Genomic DNA, 22,877 nt, shown 5'->3' on the forward strand with positions numbered 1-22,877 from the left:
TCTTGAGTTTCTTCCCCTTAAACATACAGACCCGTGTGTCTGGGACAGACGGGTCCTCTGTGATATGTAAAACATCTTTTATTGCAATAATCATGTATTGAATACTCTTTGCCACCCTTGGGTGCAACTTTGCCTCATCATAGTCGACACTGGAGTTGGAATCCGTGTCGGTATCAGTGTCTGCTAACTGGGTAAAGGGACGTTTTGGGGACCCTGAACGGTCTTGTGACACAGTAAGGGCCATGGAGTGACTCCCTGGTTGGCATTTGGACTCTGCTTTGTCCAATCTCTTATGTAATAAAGCCACATTTGCATTCAAAACATTCCACATGTCAACCCAATTAGCCGTCGGCGGTGCCTCCGGAGACAATACTACCATCTGCTCTGCATCCTCCCTAGAAGAGCCTTCCGCTTCAGACATGTCGACACATACGTAATGACACCCCACACACATTGAGATATATGGATATGGGGTCAGACCCACAATAAGGCCCTTTGGAGAGACAGAGAGAAAGTATGCCAGCACACACCCAGCGCCCTGTGGTTCTGAAACAAAGTCCCAGACTAGTAAGCGCTTTTATAATAATACATTTTGCACCAAATTAATGTGCCCCCCCTCGTTTTGCACCCTGTTACTTGTGTACAGCAGGGGAAAGAGTCCGGGAGCATCTTCTCTGCAGCACGCTGTGGAGAAAATGGCGCTGGTTAGAGCTGAGGGAACAAGCTCCGCCCCCTCGATGGCGGGCTTCGGTCCCGCTGTTTCTTTATACTGGCGGGGCTTTATATACTGCCTCAGCAGTATCTATACTTGTGCCAGCCTATATATGAAGTAAAAATTGCTGCCCAGGGCGCCCCCCCTGTGCCCTTGCTGTGCTGTTGTGTGTGTGTGTGGGAGAAATGGCGTGTAGCACGACCGCTGCGCGGTACCTCACAAAGATCTGAAGTCTCCTGCCGCCTTTGAAGTCTTCTTGCTTCCTATACTCACCAGGCTTCTATCTTCCGGCTCTGCGAGGAGGACGGCGGCGCGGCTCTGGGACGAACAGCGAGGAAGACACCTGTGTTCTGACACTCTGGAGCTAATGGTGTCCAGTAGCCTAAGAAGCAGAGCCTATCAGTAAAGTAGGTCTGCTTCTCCCCTTAGTCCCACAATGCAGGGAGTGTTGCCAGCAGTGCTTCCTGAAAATAAAAAAACCTAACAAAAGTCTTTTCTAGAGAAACTCAGTAGAGCTCCCCTAGTTTGTGACCAGTCTCCTCTGGGCACAGAATCTAACTGAGGTCTGGAGGAGGGGCATAGAAGGAGGAGCCAGCTCACACCCATTAAAAGGTCTCAGAGTGCCCATGTCTCCTGCGGAGCCCGTCTATACCCCATGGTCCTTACGGAGTCCCCATCATCCTCTAGGACGTAAGAGAAAATGGGATTTCCCCCAAAAAATAAATTTTTAGTGGTGGGGGACGCTCTTGATTAGACAGGAGAACCTTGCGCCCAAATCCAGCGTCATGAGAGGCAAAGGTATCCATGGCATAATGTCTAATGTGTTAATGGAAGACCATGTGGCTGCCTTACATATCTGTTCTGCTGAAGCACCACGTTGTACTGCCCTTGAAGGACCTACCTTAAATGTAGAGTGAGCAGAGACATTAGCCGGAACAGGGAGATCAGCTCGAGAATATGTTTCTGAAATAGTCATTCGAAGCCATCTTGCTAGTGTCTGTTTAGTAGCAGGCCAACCCCTCTTGTGAAATCCGCTGTTCAGTAACTGCTCTCTTGATCTCGCTTTTATGAGGAGATCGTCCAAGTATGGGATAATTGTGACACCCTGCTTTCGCAGGAGCACTATCATTTCCGCCATTACCTTGGTGAAAACTCTCGGGGCCGTGGAAAGACCAAACGGCAACGTCTGGAATTGGTAATGACAATCCTGTACCACAAATCTTAGGTAGGCCTGATGAGGTAGATAAATGGGGACATGAAGGTATGCATCCTTTATGTCCAGAGATACCATAAAATCCCCCCCCTTCCAGGCTGGCGATGACCGCTCTTAGCGGTTCCATCTTGAACTTGAACCTTTTCAAGTATAGGTTCAGAGATTTTAAATTCAGTATGGGTCTGACCAAACCGTCCGGTTTCGGGACTACAAACATGGTCGAGTAATATCCCCTTCCTTGTTGAAGCAGGGGAACCTTGACTACCACCTGTTGAAGATACAATTTGTGAATTGCATTTAACACCGTCTCCCTCTCCTGGGGAGAAGATGGTAGGGCCGATTTGAAAAATCGGCGAGGGGGCACTTCTTCGAATTCCAGCTTGTAACCCTGAGACCCAATTTCTATGGCCCGGGGATCCACCTGCGAGTGAACCCAGATGTGGCTGAAAACCCAAAGACGTGCCCCCACTGGGGCGGAGTCCTTTAGCGGAGCCCCAGCGTTATGCAGTGGATTTTGTAGAGGCCGGGGAGGACTTCTGTTCCTGGGAACTAGCTGTGTTGTGCAGCTTCTTTCCTCTGCCCTTACCTCTGGCAAGAAAGGACGCACATCGTACTTTCTTGTATTTTGGTGATCGAAAGGACTGCATTTGATAATGCGGTGCTTTCTTAGGTTGTGAGGGAATATAAGGCAAAAAATTTGATTTACCAGCCGTAGCTGTGGAGACCAGGTCCGAGAGACCTTACCCAAACAATTCCTCCCCTCTGTAAGGTAAAACCTCCATATGCCTTTTTGAGTCGGCATCACCTGTCCATTGCCGGGTCCATAGGATTCGTCTAGCAGAAATCAACATAACGTTTATTCTAGAACCCAGTAGACTAAGGTCTCTGAGCATCTCTCATATAGGACAGCATCCTTTATATGCCCTAGGGTCAATAACATAGAATCCTTATATAGGGTCTCAATCTCCACAGATGAGGTACCTGTCCATGCTGCTACAGCGCTACAAACCCAGGCCGACGCAATAGCCGGTCTGAGTAAGGTACCAGAATGTGTGTAAATGGACTTCAGGGTAACCTCCTGCTTGCGGTCAGCAGGATCCTTGAGGGCAGCCGTTTCCTGGGATGGCAGCGCTACCTTTTTGGATAAGCGTGTCAATGCTTTATCCACCCTAGGGGAGGATTCCCAACGTATCCTGACCGTTGGCGGGAAAGGATACGCCATAAGAATCCTCTTGGGAATCTGCAGTTTTTTGTCTTGAGATTCCCAAGCTTTTTCACATACAGTAATTCGTTCAACTCATGTGAGGGGGAAAAGGTGACCTCAGGTTTCTTCACCTTATACATGTGTACCCTCGTGTCTGAGACAGGGGGTTCCTCTGTGATATGCAAAGCCTCTTTGAATGCAATAATCATATACCGAATACATTTTGTCACTTTTGGCTGTAACCTGGCATCATCATAGTCGACACTGGAGTCAGAATCCGTGTCGGTATCTGTGTCAACAATTTTGGATAGTGGGCGCTTTTGAGACCCCAAAGGTCCCTGCGACATAGGGGCAGGCATGGGTTGAGACCCTGGCCGTACCCTAGCTTCAGCTTTGTCTAATCTTTTGTGCAACAAATTTACATTAGCACTTAAAACATTCCACATATCCATCCAGTCAGGTGTCGACGTTGTCGACGGAGACACCTCATTCATTTTTACCTCCTCCTCCTGAAATCCTTCTACCTCAGACATGTCGACACACGCGTACCGACACAACACACTCAGGGAATCCTCTTATCTGAAGACAGTTCCCCCACAAGGCCTTTTGGAGAGACAGAGAGAGTATGCCAGCACACACCCAGCGCTATATGACCCAGGAAAAAAACACTACATAATTATGTGTTTACCCAGTAGCACTGTTTTACTTATAAATTTCCGCCAATTATGTGCCCCCCCTCTACTTCAAAACCCTCTTTCACCGTGTGATTGAGCAGGGGAGAGTCCGCGGAGCTTCCTCTCAGCGCTGTGCTGTGGAGAAAATGGCGCTGGTGAGTGCTGAGGGAGAAGCCCCGCCCCCTCGACGGCGGGCTTCTGTCCCGATCAAATATACTGTACACTGGCGGGGGCTCTTTATATATACAGTGGTTAGGCACTCGAAACAAACAAAACAGACAAGCCAGTAGCAAAACACTGACTACGACTCAAGCATTCCATATCCGGTCTCAAATGCATGCTGACTGACCATATTCCCTCGTCTATCCGTGGCGGCAACAGGGAACTGAAACTTAGACAACGCAAATCCAGGTGGATCTTTGCGAGTCACTTCCGCCCGGCGCGTGTGTTCCACGGCTGAATGGAACGCACAAGCACTTCCTGGCTTTCTATTTAGTCTATTTTTAAGACCTGTAGGTCTATGTGGCTCGCCGTTTTTGTCCCTATGGCTTCTCTGATAGATGTTAATACTGATCTGGCCAGTGTTCTTCATTTTCTGATATGATGTATTACAGATTTGTAGTTTGTTCTACACCTTGAGTGACGGTGGGTGTGTCCTGGGTGTGCTCAATTAGCAGGGGTATAAATAGCTCTGTATGTGAATTGGTTGGACATGCTACTTGTGGTGTCCTGTTGCCTGGAACAATGTTTGGTGTCTTGACAAAGATTACTGGGATGTGATCGAAACGTCGACTTGATGATACAATATTAAAACTGCAGCTATTATTTTACAAAAAAATCTGGTGAGTGCCCTCCTTTACAAATGACTGTTTATTGGAATTAACTGTTCCGTGGAGTTGAGCACCATCTTATGTGGATTCTCATGCACAGCACAGTGCGGATATTCTCTTATATATATATATATCTATACAGTGGTTAGCTGTATATATATTATTTTTGCCAGAAAAGAGGGTTACATGCTGCCCAGGGCGCCACCCCCTGCGCCCTGCACCGTTACAGTGACTGCCGTGTGTGAGGTGTATGGGAGCAATGGCGCACCGCTGCAATGCTGTGCGTTACCTCAGTGAAGATCATGAAGTCTTCTGCCGCCTCTGAAGTCTTCTTTTCTTCTCATACTCACGCGGCTTCTATCTTCCGGCTCTGCGAGGGGGACGGCGGCGCGGCTCCAAAACGAACTCCAGGGTGAGACCTGTGTTCTGACTCCCTCTGGAGCTAATGGTGTCCAGTAGCCTAAGAAACAGAGTCTTGAAACTCACAGAAGTAGGTCTGCTTCTCTTCCCTCAGTCCCTCGATGCAGGGAGTCTGTTGTCAGCAATGCTCCCTGAAAATAAAAAACCTAACAAATATACTTTCTGACAGGAAACTCAGGAGAGCTCTCTGTAAGCACCCAGTCTCCACTGAGCACAGTATCAAACTGAGGTCTGGAGGAGGGGCATAGAGGGAGGAGCCAGTGCACACCAGATCTAAAGTCTTTCTTAAAGTGCCCGTGTCTCCTGCGGAGCCCGTCTATCCCCATGGTCCTCACGGAGTACCCAGCATCCTCTAGGATGTAAGAGAAAAGTAGATAGAAATTTAGTGCTGTATAACCCTTACTCCATACAGTGGGATACAGGAAGACTCACCCCACTTCCAGGATCGATCAATACGTTCACGAACGCTGAGTGGATCCAGACGCTACTAGTGTACACTACCGCTCCGGTAACTTTTTAGTGGACACAGACTCTCAGTGAACATTAGTGCATGCAGACGCACCCGTCTGCGACCCGATCTCCTAGCGGAAAACTTAGTGTATACAGACGCAGCGGCCTATGCTTGCGACAGAGTCCCCTCGTGGTAGCGTCAGACGGAAGTGAGGCAATCAGTTTATGGCGGGAGACACAAGGAAACTGGTCCAGAACTGGGGGAGGGGCGACCAGGAGAGAGTCTGACTCCCCACCGCTGACATCAACCCTAGGGATCGCCACTTCAAACTAATCCTAGTGCCTTATGATTTCTAAGGCCTATCGCTGGAGCACCCGTGGTGGCGGCGTGCTAGCTACTGTTTGGTAGTCTCCCCCCAAACAGTGCGGCTGTGTCCGTATTCCCCTTCTAAGCGGAACAGACGCCTTACCTTCTCCCAGTGCTCCGGCCACAGCCTGGTAACGTCTGCTGGACCTGCTAGTATATCCAACACAGACGCCCGTCGAGACAGCACTTGTACCGTGGGTAAGCGTTGTTGTCTCCCGTCAGATAGTTGTTGGAGCGACTCTTTCCAATATGCGTGTAAGACGCTGTTAGGAAAGATCACTCAAAAAACTATGTAGTAAGACTATAAAAATAAAATAAAAAAGCTTAGGGCTGCCAAACACAGCACCCTGTGACCGTGGTCCGGACTCCTTCCTCACCAAACAAAAAACTGATTTGACCGAGCCGGTGGGCGGGGATATATGGACGAGCCGGTTGCATCCTGGGAGGCCGGAAAGCTTGTGATCATTTGGTGCCAATCCGGAGTCGCTCCATCATATCCCATTGTTATCCTGTGGATAACCTGTGGACCCAGCCGGAGAAAATAGTAATGCAAGACACATTAATGTATGTAGTAAGGCTACTGGGAGACCTTAGATTGAGCAATATTGGATCTGACCATTACATTCCCTAAAGTCATAACCTCAGAACTGCACAGAGCAGGAACTATTATTCACAAGTAATTAGGAATGTGTTCATCATGAACAAGTCCACAATTACTGTCTGAAGGTTACACAATTATTTTTAAGTCTACACAACTGATATTTAAGGATAAAGCCTTTAACAGAAAACACCCCTGAATAAATCACTTTTGATGAAACGCATTGGGTGACACGCAATTTGGATTTAGAGTGAATTGGAGTGGATAAGAACAAGCCCGCCCATGCAAGGGTGACAACAAGTGCAAAATGCTTGCCTTTGATTATACAGATATGTACTTGTGATAAGCTTTTACTCTGTTTTACTTGAAGTTCTAGATTCAAATGTCATTTTATTTCTGAATCTTATACGAATTGTATTTCGTGAGCTCAGGTCTACTGTATAGCAGGAAATATTTCATACCTGCATCATCTAACAAAATGCATATAAATTAGGCACTCCACAAAAAAATAATACTAATTATATTATATACATACATATATACACATTTATATATAATCAGTAATAATAAACTTCTGCTTGTTACTTTTAATAACATTATAGTGTTGTGTGTAATAACTCTCTACATGTGATATTTGTCATGGATAGCCTTGTGTTAGAAACACCCAACTGAGAACAGGGCTGATGGCGGAGGAGGGTGTAGGATAAGAGATTGTTGTAGTGACTGAGCAAGGAGAATATGTGACTTCTGTAATAAGTGTTTATTACTCACCTGTGCTGATATCTGTAGGGATCTCCTCCTCCTTACACTGCTGATCACCCCTCACATACGTCTCTTCTTCTCCCTCTATATCTTCTGCCTTTATATCAGTCACATACATCTCTTCTTCTCCCTCTATATCTTCTGCCTTTATATCAGTCACATACGTCTCTTCTTCTCCCGCTATATCTTCTGCCTTTATATCAGTCATATATGTCTCTTCTTCTCCCTCTATATCTTCTGCCTTTATATCAGTCACATACGTCTCTTCTTCTCCTGCTATATCTTCTGCCTTTATATCAGTCACATACATCTCTTCTTCTCCCTCTATATCTTCTGCCTTTATATCAGTCACATACGTCTCCTCTTCTCCCTCTGTATCTTCTGCCTTCATATCAGTCACATACGTCTCTTCTTCTCCCTCTATATCTTCTGCCTTTATATCAGTCACATACATCTCTTCTTCTCCCTCTATATCTTCTGCCTTTATATCAGTCACATACGTCTCTTCTTTTCCCTCTATATCTTCTGCCTTTATATCAGTCACATACGTATCTTCTTCTCCCTCTATATCTTCTGCCTTTATATCAGTCACATACGTCTTTTCTTCTCCCTCTATATCTTCTGCCTTTATATCAGTCACATACGTCTCTTCTTCTTCATCTATATCTTCTGCCTTAATATCAGACAGACGTTCTACCTAAATAACCAAAAAATAAAGATATTTATGGTAAGAACTTACCGTTGTTAAATCTCTTTCTGTGTGGTACACTGGGCTCCACAAGGATAAAATCGGGTGTAGAGTAGGATCTTGATCCGGGGCACCAACAGGCTCAAAGCTTTTGACTGTTCCCAAGATGCACTGCGCCGCCTCCTCTATAACCCCGCCTATGTGCACAGGAGCTCAGTTTCGTTAATTAGCCCAATGCAGTAGCAGGTATCAGTGACGACAATCGCTCGTAGCCAAGTACACCACACACTCACCACAGGAAAGGGTGTCAGCGGCTATGCCAATACCAACCCAAAGAAGCTAAGTGTGTCAGGGTGGGCGCCTTGTGGAGCCCAGTGTACCTCGCAGAAACAGATTTAACAACAGTAAGTTCTTACCATAAATCTCGTTTTCTGCTGCGGGGTACACTGGGCTCCACAAAGATTAACATCGGGGATGTCCTAAAGCAGTTCCTTATGTGAGGGGAAGCACTGTAGTGGGCACAAGAACCTGGTGTCCAAAGGAAGCATCCTGGGAAGTGGCGGTATCGAAGGCATAGAACCTTATAAACGTGTTCCCAGAGGACCATGTTGCCCCCTTGCACAACTGTTCAAGGGTCGCACCATGGTGGGCCGCCCAAGAAGGTCCAACCGACCGAGTAGAATGGGCTTTAATGGTAGCAGGAACCGGGCGACCAGCCTGTACATAAGCATGTGCAATCACCATTCTAATCCACCTGCCCAAAGTCTGCATGGAAGCAGGCCAGCCACGTTTGTGAAATCCAAACAACACAAAAAGAGAATCAGATTTCCTAAAAGAGGCAGTTCTCTTCACATAGATACGGAGAGCCCGTACCACATCCAAAGACCGCTCTTTGGAAGACAACTCAGGAGAATTAAAAGCCGGAACCAATATCTCCTGGTTAAGGTGGAAGGAAGACACCACCATAGGCAAATAACCTGGCCGCGTTCTAAGAACCGCCCGGTCACGGTGAAAAATGAAATAGGGAGAGTTACAGGATAAGGTATCCAAGTCTGATACCCTTCTATCTGAAACAATCGCCAGCAAGAAGAGGACCTTAAAGGAAAGCCACTTAAGGTCAGTAGAGGCAAGAGGCTCAAACGGAGACTCTTGCAAGGCCTCCAAAACCACCGACAAGTCCCAAGGGGCCACAGGTGGCACATATGGAGGCTGAATCCGCAGCACACCCTGAGTGAATGTATGGACATCAGGTAGGGTAGCTATCTTTCTCTGAAACCAAACCATCAAAGCAGAGATGTGAACCTTGAGGGATGGCAGATATTTGAACCTTGAGGGAGGCTAGACGCAGGCCTAAATCCAGGACCTGTTGTAGAAAAGCCAATAGTTTGGCCGTACTAAATTTGAAAACGTCATGATTATGAAATGCACACCAAGTGAAGTAAGCATTCCAGACCCTATGGTAGTTCCGAGCAGAAGCCGGCTTACAGGCCTTCAACACAGTTTGAACGACCACCTCAGAAAAACACTTGGGCCTCAGGACGAAAGCTTCAAGAGCCACGCCGTCGAAGACAGATGGGCCAAATCCTGGTAAACACAAGGACCCTGAACGAGGAGGTCCGGTCGTTGTGGAAGTAGAAGGGGACCATCCCACGAGAGACCCAGTAGATTGGAGAACCAGTGCCATCTGGGCCACGCTAGAGCAACCAGAAGCAGGTTTCCGCCTTCTTACTTGAACTTCCGTATTACTCTGGGCAGGAGTGACACCGGAGGGAACACATACGGTAGCTGAAAGTTCCATGGTATTGCCAGAACGTCCACGAACGCAGCTTGAGGATCCCTTGTCCTTGCTCTGAAGACCAGAACCTTGCGTTTGTGTCGAGATGCCATCAGGTCCACATCTGGAAGGCCCCACTTGTCCAATAAGAGTTGAAACACTTCTGGATGGAGGCTCCACTCTCTCACATGTATGTCCTGATGAATGAGAAAGTCCGCTTCCCAGTTTAGGACCCCCAGAATGAACACTGCCGATATGGCTGGCAGATGAAGTTCCACCCATTGAAGAATCTGTGATACTTCCCTCAATGGCATGCGGCTTCGAGTGCCGCCCTGATTGTTGTACGCCACCGTGGTGGCGTTGTCCGATTGTACTTCAACAGGTCTGTTCTGTATGAGATGCTGGGCTATTGTCAATGCATTGAACACTGCCCGCAGTTCCAGAATATTTATCGGGAGTAGAGACTCCTCCTTGGCCCACCGACCCTGAAGAGAGTGCTGTTCCAACACTGCTCCCCAACCTCTAAGACTGGCATCCGTCGTCAGCAGGACCCAGTTGGATATCCAGAAGGAATGGCCCCTGCACAACCGTTGGTCCTGGAGCCACCAGCTCAGTGACAGGCAGACCCCCGGAGACAAGGACATCATGTGAAACCTGATCCGGTGAGGCAGGCCGTCCCACTTGGACAGAATCAACTTCTGCAGAGGGCGAGAATGGAATTGAGCATACTCCACCATGTTAAAAGCCGACACCATGAGACCTAGCACTTGCATTGCCGAATGAATCAACACTTGCGGACGAGATAGGAAGCATTGAATCGTGTCTTGAAGTTTCAGGACTTTCTCCTGAGACAGGAACAACTGCTGGTGGTGAGTGTCCAATAACGCTCCCAGGTGTACCATGCTCCGAGCAGGAACCAGGGAGGATTTCTTCCAGTTGATCAGCCACCCGTGGGATTTCATGCACTGGACCGTCAGATCGAGATCACACAGGAGAAGATCTGGGGAATTCGCCAGGATCAACAATTTTTCCAAATACAGCAGGAACCTTACCCCTTGACGGCAGAGTGAAGCTGTCATGACCGCCATAACTTTGGTGAAAACTTGGGGAGCCATTGTCAAACCAAAGGGTAACGCCCGAAATTGGTAATGTAGGTTGCCCACCGCAAACCTCAGGTACCTCAGATGAGATACCGCAATAGGAATATGGAGGAAGGCATCCTGTATGTCCAGGGAGACCATAAAGTCCCCAGGCTCCAAGACCAGAACAATAGAGTGCAGAGTTTCCATACGAAACTAGGAGACCCGCATATGCTTGTTCAAGGACTTCAGATTGAGAATGGGCCGTGAGGACCCATCCGGTTTCGGGACTAGGAACAGCGTTGAATAGTACCCGTTCCCCCTTTGAGCTAGAGGCACCTGTATCACCACTCCGGTGGACAGGAGGGAGCGCACCACCGAATACAAAGTGTTTGCTTTTGCCAGATACAGAGGCACATCTGTAAAACAAAATCGATGAGGGGGACGATTCTTGAAGGGTATGGCGTAACCTCGAGTGACGACTTCCCTTACCCAGTTATCCGAAGTGCTCTGCAACCATTCCTGGGCAAAACCTAGAAGTCGGCCCCCCACCTTGGGATCCCCCAGTGGGAGGCCCGCCCCGTCATGTGGCAGGCTTGTCAGTTTTGGAAGCAGGCTGATGGGCGGCCCAGGCACGCTTTGGTCTGGGCTTGGCAGGTCTGGAAGCACGAGCTTGCTTTGGGTATGCCTGACCTTTTGCTTTTCCTGGAGGACGAAAGGGCCGAGGGAGAGTACTTTTAGCCTTCTGTGCGGAAGGAGCCGTACTAGGTAGGCAAGCAGTTTTAGCAGTAGCCAGATCAGCCACAATCTTATTGAGGTCTTCTCCGAAGAGAATGTCTCCCTTGAAAGGAAGCACCTCCAGGGTTTTCTTGGAATCCACATCCACCGACCAGAATCTCAACCAAAGTATACGTCTTGTCAAGTCAGACGTAGTAGCAGCCTTGGTCTCGAGCACCCCGGCATCGGAGGCTGCCTACTTAAGGTATAGAGAAGCCGTGGTAATATACGTGTCACAACTGAGGGCCTGAGCTGACGGGAGGCAGCCTCAGTTGTAGGGGCTGAGATGTACCGGAACCAGGGAGGTTGTATCAGACCCCTGGACATGTAAGTAACATGAATAATAACTGCCCGAAGGCGTGACCACGACAACTTGGATAAAAGTCAATGATGTTTATTATGACAACTCCGCAACACGGCAGCAGTAAAAGAAAACGTAAAAGTCAGCAAAGAATAAATACAGTTCCTGAGTACTACAGGATGGCAGGAGCCACAGGGCACTGGTAGTGTGAGATAGTTCTTATGATCTTCTAGATGGAAAGTCCTTACCAGGCCCGACTGTAGCAATGGAGATAACCCAGGATTGTGCCAGCTGGTGTTCCAGGAAAAGCTGGGTTGCTGAAGGTAAAACAGCTGCTGTGGATACTGGCTGGAACCAGACTGCTGTTAGCACGGAGTGGATACTGGCTGGAACCAGTTAAATAATAAATGAACTTGGGAGCGATGAAATATGAACTGAAATGTAGAACTTGAGAGCGGAGAAATAATAATACCGGTGGAGAGTGGTAAAGTGTAGAAAGGACACCGGCCCTTTAAGGGAAGCTGTACTCTGCTGGAAGCTGAGCTGGAAGCAGGTAATGTTGTAGCTGGAAACAGATGAATCCACGATGGATTGGAGAGTCAGGCTACACCGCAGGTGGAATGCTGGTGCGGGTCTCTATGGTGGAAGTCTTGAGACAGGAGCTGGAACCTGGAAGACAATCACAGGAGAGAGACAAACAGGAACTAGGTTTGACAACCAAAGCACTGACGTCTTCCTTGCTCAGGCACAGCTTACTTATACCTGCAGCAAGGAAGGGGTTGGCTAGGCAATTATGCAAATCAACAATACAGACAGCAGATTGGTGGAAATGATCAGATGACAGAATCCAAGATGGCTGCGCCCATGCAGACACTTGGAGGGAAGTTTGGTTTGTAATCCATGTGGTCTGGGAAACAGTAATGGCGGCGCCGGCCACCAGAGACAGGAGACGCCAGGCTGATAGATGCACATTTAACCACGCGGGCACAGCGGAGGCCGCGGCTGATGAAAACACCACTCTGACACTCTGCATGTGGAAACTCAGGAACAGCGGGATCCGGTCCTGGAACGCTGAGCCCGCCTTAGGAGGCATCTGAAGGGTAAGTAATGGCGTCCAGATACCCGGATCGTGACAATACGAGAGACATTGTGGAGCATGCTCAGACGCATTGGAAGGCAGTTCCGCCTTAAGCTCCTGAGCCCACGCCTCAACAGCTTCAGCAGTCCAATGGTTCGCCTATACACAGCCCCTGTTAGGGTATAAATCGCTTTTAAACAGCCCTCCACACGTCTATCCGTCGGTTCCTTCAGGGAGGTGACGGTAGTTACTTGTAGAGCAGAGGAAACAACCATTTCCTCCATTACGTCTGCGGCCTCACTACCACGCAGTGTGGGAGAAGCCCCAGCGTCATTGCCACGTGTAGCAGACATAAGAGCGTGCACAATATCGGGAAACCTGGTACAAGGTGTAGCAGCAATATACCCAGCAAGAACACCCGGTGATGTGACTATGACGGCACAAACCGGGTGTTCAAGAGATATAAATCAATATGGTGACTATAAATCACAAGGAAAAATACACAGCAAGTATATCTTGTGATACAATCCTATATTATACAGAAAGACATCTGATACACTTAGTCACTCAGGTACAGCAATATAGGAATAGCCCGCTGAGTGAAATACCCTTTACTAGATCGCTGGATCGCGGTAAAGTGCGGCCAGAGAGACCCCTTACCTCCCCCGTACCTGCGGCCCCACGATCCGGGAGGACGGCGGCGAGTGTGTGACTGATGTTGTGAAAGAACCGGAGCCTCCGCTGCAGTGACCCGGCAACCAGGGCGCGGGAGTATACAGAGCCGCTGGGAGTGATGGAGCTGCAGTCAGGGACGTCTGTGAGACGTTGCCGGCTGCAGCCCTGTTACTCTGTCAGAAGAATCTTCAGTCTTTTCCTTTACAATAAAGCCATCAATAGGCTGCCTAATGCAGCACCCCTGTTATGTGACTGCTTACTGCAAGACACCAACCTACTGACTGAGCTGTGCACGGAGGCGGGACTATAGAGGAGGCGGCGCTGTGCATCTTGGGAACAGTCAAAAGATGTGAGCCTGTTGGTGCCTCGGATCAAGATCCTACTCTACACCCGATGTTAATCCTTGTGGAGCCCAGTATACCCCGCAGCAGAAAATACAATGGCATTTGCATAGTGATTAAACTGAGGTGAAACAGTATAATATCAGTGTATAAGACACACAGCTCCTCTACAGATCATATAGTGACAGTCACTTTGGTATATTGGGGAGACCCTAAATCCCACCTACCTGATCCTCCTGTGGGATCCTGTGATTCTCCTCTGTACAATCCTGGGAATACAGAGGACGGGGACATCTCTCTGGGGTATCTCTGTTACTGGGCCCATCTGTAGGAGACACACAGTGACTGAGTACAGTGTATATATGTGATTATCAGATGATGTGTGTATATAGGGGGCCCCCATACCTGCTCTACCCTGTACAATACATGACAGTCTCCTCTTACCCAGTGATGTGAGGGGCCGGTGATTCTCCATCATCACGTCCTTGTACAGACCCCTGTGTTCCTCTATATACTCCCCCTCCTGCATGGAGACATAGACAGTGACATCCTGACACCTTATAGGTACCTGACACACACAGTGATACAGTCATCACCCAGACACGTCCCCTGGTGTTACTGTATAATGCTCCATTCCCAGCAGTCACCTCTCCAGTAATCACCCAGACACATCCCCTGGTGTTACTGTATAATGCCCCATTCCAAGCAGTCACCTCTCCAGTCATCACTCAGACACGTTCCCTAGTGTTACTGTATAATGTACCATTCCCAGCAGTCACCTCTCCAGTCATCACCCAGACATGTCCCCCGGTGTTACTGTATAATGACCCATTCCCAGCAGTCACCTCTCCGGTCATCACCCAGAGACATCCCCTGCTGTTACTGTATAATGCCCCATTCCCAGCAGCCACCTCTCCAGTCATCACCCAGACACATCCCCTGGTGTTACTGTATAACGTCCCATTCCCAGCAGTCACCTTTCCAGTCATCATCCAGACACATCCGCTGGTGTTACTGTATAATGCCCCATTCCCAGCAGCCACCTCTCCAGTCATCACCCAGACACATCCCCTAGTGTTACTGTATAATGTCCCATTCCCAGCAGTCACCTCTCCAGTCATCACCCAGACACATCCCCCGGTGTTACTGTATAATGTCCCATTCCCAGCAGTCACCTCTCCAGTCATCACCCAGACACATCCCCTGGTGTTACTGTATAATGTCCCATTCCCAGCAGTCACCTCTCCAGTCATCACCCAGACACATCCCCTGGTGTTACTGTATAATGTCCCATTCCCGGCAATCACCTCTCCAGTCATCACCCAGACACGTCCCCTGGTGTTACTGTATAACGTCCCATTCCCAGCAGTCACCTTTCCAGTCATCATCCAGACACATCCGCTGGTGTTACTGTATAATGCCCCATTCCCAGCAGCCACCTCTCCAGTCATCACCCAGACACATCCCCTGGTGTTACTGTATAATGTCCCAATCCCAGCAGTCACCTCTCCAGTCATCACCCAGACACATCCCCCGGTGTTACTGTATAATGTCCCATTCCCAGCAGTCACCTCTCCAGTCATCACCCAGACACATCCCCTGGTGTTACTGTATAATGTCCCATTCCCAGCAGTCACCTCTCCAGTCATCACCCAGACACATCCCCTGGTGTTACTGTATAATGTCCCATTCCCAGCAATCACCTCTCCAGTCATCACCCAGACACGTCCCCTGGTGTTACTGTATAATGCCTCATTCCCGGCAGTCACCTCTCCAGTCATCACCCAGACACATCCCCTGGTGTTACTGTATAATGCCTCATTCCCGGCAGTCACCTCTCCAGTCATCACGCAGACACATCCCCTGGTGTTACTGTATAATGTCCCATTCCCAGCAGTCACCTCTCCAGTCATCACCCAGACACATCCCCTGGTGTTACTGTATAATGTCCCATTCCCAGCAGTCACCTCTCCAGTCATCACCCAGACACGTTCCCTGGTGTTACTGTATAATGTCCCATTCCTAGCAGTCACCTCTCCAGTCATCATCCAGACACATCTCCTGGTGTTACTGTATAATGTCCCATTCCCAGCAGTCATCACCCAGACACATCCCCTGGTGTTACTGTATAATGTCCCATTCCCAGCAGTCACCTCTCCAGTCATCACCCAGACACATCCCCTGGTGTTACTGTATAATGTCCCATTCCCAGCAGTCACCTCTCCAGTCATCACCCAGACACATCTCCTGGTGTTACTGTATAATGTCCCATTCCCAGCAGTCACCTCTCCAGTCATCACCCAGACACGTCCCCTGGTGTTACTGTATAATGTCCCATTCCCAGCAGTCATCTCTCCAGTCATCATCCAGACACATCTCCTGGTGTTACTGTATAATGTCCCATTCCCAGCAGTCATCTCTCCAGTCATCACTCAGACACGTTCCCTGGTGTTACTGTATAATGTCCCATTCCCAGCAGTCACCTCTCTAGTCATCACCCAGACACATCCCCCCGGTGTTACTGTATAATACCCCATTCCCAGCAGTCACCTCTCCAGTCATCACCCAGACACATCTCCTGGTGTTATTGTATAATGCCCCATTCCCAGCAGGCACCTCTGCAGTCATCACCCAGACACATTCCTTGGTGTTACTGTATAATGCCCCATTCCCGGCAGTCACCTCTCCAGTCATCACCCAGACATGTCCCCTGGTGTTACTGTATAATGTCCCATTCCCAGCAGTCACCTCTCCAGTCATCACCCAGACACATCACCTGGTGTTACTGTATAATGTCCCATTTCCAGCAGCCACCTCTCCAGTCATCAACCAGACACATTCCCTGGTGTTACTGTATAATGCCCCATTCCCAGCAGTCACCTCTCCAGACATCACCCAGACACATCCGAAGGTGTTACTGTATAATGCCCCATTCCCAGCAGCCACCTCTCCAGTCATCACCCAGACACATCCCCTAGTGTTACTGTATAATGTCCCATTCCCAGCAGTCACCTCTCCAGTCATCACCCAGACACATCCCCCGGTGTTACTGTATAATGTCCCATTCCCAGCAGTCACCTCTCCAGTCATCACCCAGACACATCCCCTGGTGTTACTGTATAATGTCCCATTCCCAGCAGTCACCTCTCCAGTCATCACCCAGACACATCCCCTGGTGTTACTGTATAATGTCCCATTCCCAGCAATCACCTCTCCAGTCATCACCCAGACACGTCCCCTGGTGTTACTGTATAACGTCCCATTCCCAGCAGTCACCTTTCCAGTCATCATCCAGACACATCCGCTGGTGTTACTGTATAATGCCCCATTCCCAGCAGCCACCTCTCCAGTCATCACCCAGACACATCCCCTGGTGTTACTGTATAATGTCCCAATCCCAGCAGTCACCTCTCCAGTCATCACCCAGACACATCCCCCGGTGTTACTGTATAATGTCCCATTCCCAGCAGTCACCTCTCCAGTCATCACCCAGACACATCCCCTGGTGTTACTGTATAATGTCCCATTCCCAGCAGTCACCTCTCCAGTCATCACCCAGACACATCCCCTGGTGTTACTGTATAATGTCCCATTCCCAGCAATCACCTCTCCAGTCATCACCCAGACACGTCCCCTGGTGTTACTGTATAATGCCTCATTCCCGGCAGTCACCTCTCCAGTCATCACCCAGACACATCCCCTGGTGTTACTGTATAATGCCTCATTCCCGGCAGTCACCTCTCCAGTCATCACGCAGACACATCCCCTGGTGTTACTGTATAATGTCCCATTCCCAGCAGTCACCTCTCCAGTCATCACCCAGACACATCCCCTGGTGTTACTGTATAATGTCCCATTCCCAGCAGTCACCTCTCCAGTCATCACCCAGACACGTTCCCTGGTGTTACTGTATAATGTCCCATTCCCAGCAGTCACCTCTCCAGTCATCATCCAGACACATCTCCTGGTGTTACTGTATAATGTCCCATTCCCAGCAGTCATCACCCAGACACATCCCCTGGTGTTACTGTATAATGTCCCATTCCCAGCAGTCACCTCTCCAGTCATCACCCAGACACATCCCCTGGTGTTACTGTATAATGTCCCATTCCCAGCAGTCACCTCTCCAGTCATCACCCAGACACATCTCCTGGTGTTACTGTATAATGTCCCATTCCCAGCAGTCACCTCTCCAGTCATCACCCAGACACGTCCCCTGGTGTTACTGTATAATGTCCCATTCCCAGCAGTCATCTCTCCAGTCATCATCCAGACACATCTCCTGGTGTTACTGTATAATGTCCCATTCCCAGCAGTCATCTCTCCAGTCATCACTCAGACACGTTCCCTGGTGTTACTGTATAATGTCCCATTCCCAGCAGTCACCTCTCTAGTCATCACCCAGACACATCCCCCCGGTGTTACTGTATAATACCCCATTCCCAGCAGTCACCTCTCCAGTCATCACCCAGACACATCTCCTGGTGTTATTGTATAATGCCCCATTCCCAGCAGGCACCTCTGCAGTCATCACCCAGACACATTCCTTGGTGTTACTGTATAATGCCCCATTCCCGGCAGTCACCTCTCCAGTCATCACCCAGACATGTCCCCTGGTGTTACTGTATAATGTCCCATTCCCAGCAGTCACCTCTCCAGTCATCACCCAGACACATCACCTGGTGTTACTGTATAATGTCCCATTTCCAGCAGCCACCTCTCCAGTCATCAACCAGACACATTCCCTGGTGTTACTGTATAATGCCCCATTCCCAGCAGTCACCTCTCCAGACATCACCCAGACACATCCGAAGGTGTTACTGTATAATGTCCCATTCCCAGCAGTCACCTCTCCAGTCATCACCCAGACACATCCCCGGTGTTACTGTATAATGTCCCATTTCCAGCAGTCACCTCTCCAGTCATCACCCAGACACATTCCCTGGTGTTACTGTATAATGCCCCATTCCCAGCAGTCACCTCTCCAGTCATCACCCAGACACATTCCCTGGTGTTACTGTATAATGCCCCATTCCCAGCAGTCACCTCTCCAGTCATCACCCAGACACATTCCCTGGTGTTACTGTATAATGCCCCATTCCCAGCAGTCACCTCTCCAGTCATCACCCAGACACGTCCCCCGGTATTACTGTATAATGTCCCAGTCCCGGCAGTCACCTCTCCAGTCATCACCGAGACACATCCCCTGGTGTTACTGTATAATGTCCCATTCCCAGCAGTCACCTCTTCAGTCATCACCAAGACATGTCCCCTGGTGTTATTGTATAATGTCCCATTCCCAGCAGTCACCTCTCCTGTCAGCAGCTGAATGATCTTGTTGTTGAGTTCCAGGATCTTCTGGTCACTGTCTCTCTCATGTATCAGTGAGTGAGGTGGAGGCACTGTGATGGGGCTGTGGGTCCTGCTTAGTCCACCTGACACACGAGGATGGCTGCTGGGTGTCTCACACTCACCAGAGATCTTCTTCACTACTGTGTAACCCTGCGAAATGGGGGAGACATCAATATCGCTGCAAATACTCCTAGATCCCTTCACCTCCCAGTCATGTACCTGTACTATAACTATAGATATAAGTGATGTCACTGTGATGGTCCCAGATCCCATCACCTCCCCAGTCATATTCCTGTATTATTACTACAGATATAAGTAATGTAAATGTGACGCTCCCAGATCCCCTCACCTCCCCAGTCATGTCTCTGTATTATTACTATAGAGATAAGTGATGTCACTATGATGCTCCCAGATTCCCTCACCTCCCCAGTCATGTCCCTGTATTATTATAGACATAAGTGATGTTACTGTGATATTCCCAGATGCCCTCACCTCCCCAGTCATGTCCCTGTATTATTACTATAGATATAAGTGACGTCACTGTGATACTCCCAGATCCCTTCACCTCCCCACTCATGTCCCTGTATTATTACTATAGATATAAGTGACGTCACTGTGATACTCCCAGATCCTATCACCTCCCCAGTCATGTCTCTGTGTTATTACTATAGATATAAGTGATGTCACTATGATGCTCCCAGATCCCCTCACCTCCCCAGTCATGTTCCTGTATTATTATTATAGATATGTTATGTCACTGTGACACTCCCAGAAGTCTGATATACATTTGCTTCATACTGCTCCAATTATCATCTGTTACACATGCCAGGGATATTATGGTCTCTGCTTTAATACATCCTAGATTTTGAGCAATATTTTCAATCCCCAGAGTATCCCTTATCCAAAATGCTTGGGACCAGAGGTATTTTGGATATCGGATTATTCCGTATTTTGGAATAATTGCATACTATAATGAGATATCATGGTGATGGAACCCAAGTCTAAGCACAGAACGCATTTATGTTACATATACACATTATACACACAGCCTGAAGGTCATTTTAGCCAATATTGTTTTATAACTTTGTGCATTGAACAAAGTTTGTGTACATTGAGCCATCAAAAAAGAAAGGTTTCACTATTTCACTCTCACTCAAAAAAAGTCTGTATTTCCGAATATTTGGATATGGGATACTCAACCTGTAGTAATAATAATAATAATAATAACAACGACACTAAAGGCTGCACCCCAATAAAAAAATAATAACAAATGTATTTAAAAGCAGGACACCACAGACCATTCCTCCTGTATTGTAGGACATCACCATCACTCCCAATGTATAATAATAATAATACCAGGACACCACAAGATGCTGTCCCTGTATAATAATAACTGTACACAAAAACCTGCTCCCCCTGTATAACACTAATAACAACAGCACACCCCATTCTGCTCTCCCTTTATATTAATAATAAAATCACACAATAGGCTGCTCCACCAGTAAAAATATAATAGGACACTACAAGTAGCTCCCCATCTATAATAATAATAGGACACAACAGGCCGCTCCACCTGTATAATAATAAAAACAGGACACCACACGCCGCTCCCTCTGTATAATAATAATAATAATAATAATAATAATAATAACAGGACACCACAGGCTGCTCCCCCTGTATTATTATAATGATAATAATAATAATAATAATAATAACAACAATAACAATAACAGGACACCAAAGGCTGCTCCTCCTGTATAATAATAATAATAGGACACCACAGGCTGCTCCCACTGTATAGTAATAATAACAGGACACAAATGGCTGCTCCACCTGTTTAATAATAATATCAGGACACTACAGGCTGCTCCCCCTGTATAGTAAGACGCCATTACCTGATCTCAACGGACACTGGAAGGCTGCAGCAGTCGATGAAAACTCACTTCCTGTATGTGGAACGCACAATCCGGAAGTAAGGTGGAACGCACAGATAGGAAGTAGGGCATGATTGGCAAAAGCTGCTTCCTGGTTATTGGCCCCTCCCCTCCTTCACCCCGCCCGCAGCTCCGCCCCCAGTAATGACAAAAACCATAAAAGTCCTCAGTGCAGAAGGCCGGCGGCAATTTTATGGTAGACCAGTCCGGCATCAACTGCAGCAGCAATAGGTTCCCTGGCCGTGTAATGACATCAGGAGCGGCGGCCATTTTCCCCAGGTCTGAGCTCCGCCTTCCTTCTATCATTCCCACAAGGCAGCAGGAGCAGAGTTCAGCCATTGCTGTGTCTGGCAGCAGGTAATGATATTATTATTATTATTCTATAGGCTGAGCAGCTCTGGTGTCAGGTTCTGTACTACAGGGGGAGCAGCCTCTGGTGCCTTGTTATAGTGCAGCTGGAGCAGCCTCTGGTGCTGCATTATCCCTATACCATACTTGCCTACCTGACCCTCTCCATGAGGGAGAAAATGCTCTGTTCCTGGACTTTCCTGGTAATGTATGATTGCCATCACCTGTGGTGAGCTAGTTACTTGATAAGAAAGGTGTTTCACCACAGGTGATGGCAATCATACATTACCAGGAAAGCCCAGGAACAGAGCATTTTCTCCCTCATGGAGAGGGTCAGGTAGGCAAGTATGCCCTATACAGGTGGCTGACACTCTAGTGTCCTATTACTGTAATACAGGTGGCGCAGACCCCGCCGCTACCGTAATACAGGTAGCGTAGACCCCGCCGTTACCGTAATACAGGTGACGCAGACCCAGCTGTTACCGTAATACAGGTGGTGCAGACCCCGCCGTTACCGTAATACAGGCGTCACAGACCCCGCCGTTACCGTAATACAGGTGACGCAGACCCAGCTGTTACTGTAATACAGGTGGCACAGACCCCGCCGTTACCTTAATACAGGCGTCACAGACCCCGCCGTTACCGTAATACAGGCGTCGCAGACCCCGCCGTTACCGTAATACAGGTGGCGCAGACCCCGCCGTTACCGTAATACAGGTGGCGCAGACCCCGGCGTTACCGTAATACAGGTGGTGCAGACCCCGCCATTACCGTAATACAAGTGGCGCAGACCCGCCCGTTATCGTAATACAGTTGTAGCAGACCCCGCCATTACCGTAATAAAGGAGGGCGCAGATCCCGCCGTTACCGTAATACAGGTAGCGCAGAACCCGGCGTTACCGTAATACCGGTGGCGCAGACCCGGCCGTTACCGTAATACAGGTGGCTCAGACCCCGGCGTTACAGTAATACAGGTGGCGCAGACCCCGGAGTTACCTTAATACAGGTGGCGCAGACCCCGCCATTACCGTAATACAGGTGGTGCAGATCCCGCCGTTACCGTAATACAGGTAGCGCAGAGCCCGGCGTTACCGTAATACCGGTGGCGCAGACCCGGCCGTTACCGTAATACAGGTGGCTCAGACCCGGTGTTACAGTAATACAGGTGGCGCAGACCCCGCCGTTACCTTAATACAGGTGGTGGAGATCCCGCCGTTACCGTAATACTGTGGCGCAGACCCCGCCATTACCGTAATACAGGCGTCGCAAACCCCGCCGTTACCGTATTACAGGTGGCGCA

General features: G+C 48.7%; 1 protein-coding gene and 1 long non-coding RNA gene across 2 annotated transcripts in view; both read right to left on the reverse strand.

The window, feature by feature from the left end:
* The window catches only part of LOC135036329 (oocyte zinc finger protein XlCOF6-like), a gene marked incomplete at its 5' end in the record, with an annotated part of 114,912 nt that overhangs the window by 14,724 nt on the left and 77,311 nt on the right, over positions 1-22,877 (reverse strand). The window lies entirely within an intron of this gene.
* LOC135036330 (uncharacterized) lies at positions 14,394-21,272 on the reverse strand. The gene is made up of 3 exons (XR_010231113.1): positions 21,191-21,272; positions 19,254-19,445; positions 14,394-14,466 (listed from the first exon to the last, which is right to left on the reverse strand). It is a non-coding gene; the product is annotated as an uncharacterized LOC135036330 (long non-coding RNA).

Source organism: Pseudophryne corroboree, unplaced genomic scaffold (genome assembly GCF_028390025.1).
Source record: "Pseudophryne corroboree isolate aPseCor3 unplaced genomic scaffold, aPseCor3.hap2 scaffold_641, whole genome shotgun sequence".
NCBI lineage: Eukaryota > Metazoa > Chordata > Amphibia > Anura > Myobatrachidae > Pseudophryne > Pseudophryne corroboree.